The sequence below is a fragment of the Trichechus manatus genome, unplaced genomic scaffold (genome assembly GCF_000243295.1).
Source record: "Trichechus manatus latirostris isolate Lorelei unplaced genomic scaffold, TriManLat1.0 scaffold00091, whole genome shotgun sequence".
In the NCBI taxonomy this organism is placed as follows: domain Eukaryota; kingdom Metazoa; phylum Chordata; class Mammalia; order Sirenia; family Trichechidae; genus Trichechus; species Trichechus manatus.
The window spans coordinates 3610193-3615102 of NW_004444027.1; positions in this window are offsets into that span (position 1 = coordinate 3610193).

The following is a 4910-nucleotide window of genomic DNA, read 5'->3' on the forward strand; positions in this document are numbered from 1 at the left end:
AACATCAGCACCACTGCTGGGCTCTCGCCATGACATCATCTCCAAGCTCTGTGATTGGCCAACAGTGGGTTGCTTGGCAATTGGACAGTCTCCTCTGGTGGAGCAGGGATTGCCTGCGTGAGTAACTCTTTGCAGGCCAGGGACTGAAAGGATGATGTCAGACAAAGAGCCTGCTTTCTATGCTGCCTGTGGAGCTGGGCAGCCAGAGGGTAAGGGTGGGGATGAAGAAGAAAAGAGGGAGTGGTATGGAGAAGGTAGGGGTGAAGGCATAGTTTATAAGCTGAGCCAGCCAGAGAGAGTACCTGGAGAGGGGGAATTATGGATAATTTTGAGAATCTTTAGCTTTTTCAAATCTGGGGGTGAGAGAGTACGGAATTTAGAGGATAACTATGAAAGAACAGATGAACCCTAAAAATAGCTTCAGGGAGGGCTTGGTGCCTAGTTTCCAGCGCTGTCAGAGGGCTGGTGGGTTTGAGCACTGAGTCAGAAGGCAAGGAAGGGCTGCAGAAAACTCAGGCCCTGGAGCCAATTAGGGCTCAGCACAGGGGTCTGAGGAGAGCAGGGCTTCTCTCTCGCCACCCTTGCTGTGGTACTGGCTAGAAAACAATGGCATTTCACCAACATTGGGGGATCCTCACTGCCCACCCAGCCCATTGGGCCTTCCAAAGAAAGCCACAAGTAGGAAGACCATGACTGAAGCTGAGGGTCATCACTCCCCTGATTGAGCCTAGACTCCAGGTAATTCCTAAAAGTGGTGGAACCCTGAGGGGAGATGATGCAAGATGGTGGCTTCTTCAGTGTCCTCAGGAAATGCTAGGGGTGGGGGTGCTGCATAATGTTGAGTAGGGTAGCTGGAAGCTTCTGAGGACATCTTCTCAGCCTGCTCACTCTTAGCCAGGTCAGCTGGAGAAAGGCAGGAGCAGGCAAGTGAGGGGCTAGGCAGCCTGCTCAAGCAAGACCTCCTTCTCCAGCCCATCCCTGATTAAAGCTTTCCTCAGTGTCTTCACCTCCCACCACCACCCCACTCCTGTGGCAGGTACACACCACTCCACACAGCCTCACCTCACCATTTTTCAACCTCATGGACCTGCACTCTCAACCACCATCCCCTTGTTGACTGAGCACACGCATAATGACAAAAAGTTACTTTGAATTCAGCATATGCTTTAAAAATATTTTTTAAAACTCAATAGCATTAATGAGCATTTGAACATAGTTCTGCCATGTATAAGACAAGTTGTGTCTTTATTCCATAGACGTCCTGGGCATAAGCAGATTCTCAGACCCTGGCACTAACTCCCAGGCCCGCACCTCACAAGTAGGATCCACTGGTCTAGCATGTCACTGCCTTGTGTTGCTCTCTAGGGGATCCCATGTGCACATACATCTCCCAAACCCCCACTTCTGTCAGGAAGGGAAAGCACGAGTGAGGCTGCACCCCTCTGGCCAACCACTCCTGGGGGTGGACAGAATAACCAACGGCCCCTGACAGTCCTGGGAGTTTACAAAGCACAACCACGCTGGTTCTAACCTTTAATCCTCCCAGCAGTGCTGCAAGGGCAGCAGGACAAATACCATTATTGCTGTTTTATCTTCAGTAAGTAGCTTTGAACAACATGTTTATCATGCATGCCACATGCCACTAACCAAGGACCTGGGCGTCCTAAGCCAGCCCATTTCAGAGGGAATCAGGAGTTACTAGGAATATCAGAAGTGATTCTCTAAATGAGAGAAACAATAGAGGCCACACTGCATACCAGTCTGGTGTCTAGAATCCAAACAAATCCGAAAAGAGTGGCAGCCCTTGCAGTCAAGGGAGCCTCTCTCCCCTCCCCCAGCCTCTCTCCTCTTCCCTCCCAGCCACGAAGAAGTCTGCAACTCTACAAATCTGCTGGCACTGGAAAGTGGGGGGACGGGGAGGGGAGACAGTGAGTTGCCATGGTGATGGCAACCAATCAGAAATCCTCTGCCACTAGGAGAGGGGAGCTGATCAGTCTGAGTCTCCCTAACTGACTGGGAAAGAGGGTGGGGCTGGGACAAGGGGTGGGGGAATAGGACAGCACTGACCTGAAGGCAGAGACCAAGGTAGGGGAGAAGGGAAAGAGGCAGCTGCTCTTGCCTCCTGCGGCTTTCTAGATACTAGCTACCATTTGAGTCTTAGGCTGTGATGGGCATCACATATATACATAATCAGTACATCACTAGACTCCTGGGAGAAAGGGCTTACCTACCCCATTTTATAAAAGAAACAGACTCAGATGAGAAAGGTAACTTGCAAAGACTGACTACCTGTTAAGCAATAACGCCTAGATTTGAACTTTTTTTATTTGGAAAAAAAATATATTTGGGGTGTGTTATGGACTGAATTACACCCCCAAAAAATGTGTATCAGCTTGGCTAAGCCATGATTCCCAGTATTGTGTGGTTGTCCTCCATTTGTGATCTGATGTAATTATCCTATGTGTTGCACATCCGAACCTCTATGATGTTAATGAGGCAGGATCAGAGGGAGTTATGTTAATAAGGCAGGACACAATTTACAGGATTAGGTTGTACCTTGAGTTAATCTCTTTTAAGATATAAAAGAGAGAAGCCAGCAGACAGACAGGGGGACTTCCTACCACCAAGAAAGTAGAGCCGGAAGCAGAGCACATCCTTTGGAACCGGGGTCCCTGCTCTGAGAAACTTCTAGACCCAGGGGAAGATTGATGCCAAGACCTTTCCGCAGAGCTGACATAGAAAGTCTTCCCCTGGAAATGGTGCCCTGAATTCAGACTTCTAGCCTCCTAGACTGTGAAAGAATTAATTTCTATTTGTTAAAGCCATCCACTTGTGGTGTTTCTGTTATAACAGTACTAGGCAACTGAAAGAGGATGGGAGAGGAAAAATGTTGAGACGGGAGAGAGTGAGGCTGGCCAGGTGGACCACCCCCCCAACCCCCAGCCTGACAGGATGAGAGAAATTTAAGGGCTTTCCTGAAGTGGTATAAGGCAACTTTGTGAAGGAACAGGATGGACATAGAAAGAAACACAGTTTTTGTAGGAAAATGTTCCAAGCATCAAGTCCAAAGGATAAAGGGGGAGGAGAGACCAAAACCAGAAGAGAAATCCGCAAGGTCAAAGCTAGCAGGTTCAGAGGGGTGGAATTGCAATCCTGGAGAAGATAGAGGAGAAGGGGAGACGGGCACTAGGTTCATCAAACGTCAATGTTCAAAGCTCCTGTAAGCTTTGCTGAGAAAGGTGGGTGAGCTGAGGTTGTCCCTGCCCCTGCTGAGTCAGCTTTGGGTTGGGTTAGGTGATTATGATCAATCCATCTAAATGCAGTAGCTGGACATTAATCAAAGGAGCACAGGGCCCACAGTGTACAGATCTGCAACATCACCTCTACTGATGCCACCTTTCACAGCTCAGGCTGCACTGGGGCAGTAACACTTGGACATGGCTTGTGTTGGCCGTTCCCTGAATCCCCATGTGATGGACATGATTCATTTATTTTTTCCCAAGAGTGGAACTGTGCCTGTCTAATGAATGGTGCACATGGTTGATGTGCCCAGCTGCTAACGAAAATGTGAGAGGGTCAAGTCCACCCTCAGAAGAAAGTCCACACCTCAGAAGAAAGGCCTGGTGATCTACTTTCAGAAATCATCCATTGAAAACCCTATGAAGCACAGTTCTACTCTGACACACATGGGGTGGCCAGGAGTCTGACTCAACAGCAACTGGTGTTTTTCTTTTGTTTTGTTTTAATGTGTGGAAGTGGGTACTTGGCATCTTCCATTGATTTTGAGTGTGGAAGAAAGCGGAAGAATAAATGATTGGTTATCCAGAAGCCAAGTATCCAAGGGCAGTCCTTGCTCAATGACTTGACTCACCTATAACTCACACTTAGAGCCCCTGGGGCACAAAGAAAGGTGCCCAGTCCCCAGAGGGGCCCTGCCCTTTGCAGAAGTAGTTCTACTGTAGGACCAACTGGGCAGTCACCTTGGGGACCCTCATCAAACCCTGACGTCTCTCCAAACCTCAGAAAATATGGTCCTAGCCTCACACAGGAATTCAGAATATCCGATCCCTGCATGTGTATCTACTCCATTCACATCAATGCAGTTTTTAAAAGCTATATAAGTAGTCATTTATATTCTGCCTTTATTTTAGGGGGAAGGAGCCCTGGTGGCACAGTGTTTAAGCACTCAGCTGCTAACCTAAATGTTGGCGGTTCAGATCCACTAGCTCCTCTGCAGGAGAAAAATGTGGCAGTCTGCTTCCGTAAAGATTACAGACTTGGAGACTTTGTGGGGTAGTTCTACTCTGTCCCACAGGGTCGCTATGAGTCAGAATCAACTTGATGGCAATGGGTTTGGGTTTTTGTTTTTGTTTTTTTTAGGGGGAGACTAAAGTTTTGGGGATATTGTTCTGTAGAATTTGTTGAACTGTACGTTGTCAGATATTTACTTAAAACAAACCCAAAAAAAGTATGTGCTATGTAAATTTTTTTAATTTTTTAAATTCTATTTCGCTTTAAGAGTGGCTATGGTGAGTCATGCACTCTTGTGGAATGACATTAGTAGCTTCAGTTTTCTTTCCACCAATTGAAACACAAATAAACTCAGTCAATTTGAATTTAGCCATGCCTGGTTATTTGTTTATGCTGACAATAAGATTTGCTAACTAAATTGTAATGGAGGTTAATGTTTTTAAAAACAACATACGATGTTTATAAAAACAACATATATCAAATGAGCTAAAACCTGTTAATCGCTTAGAACAGTGCCTGCCATAAAGTATGTGCTCAATAAATGCTAGCTAATATTATGATTGTTATTAAATGAAAAAGTACACTACCCATGAGTCTTAGGTTTGCAAGTAACAGAAGCCGATTTCAAACTCCTTAACAAAAAGAGGGAATTTATATCA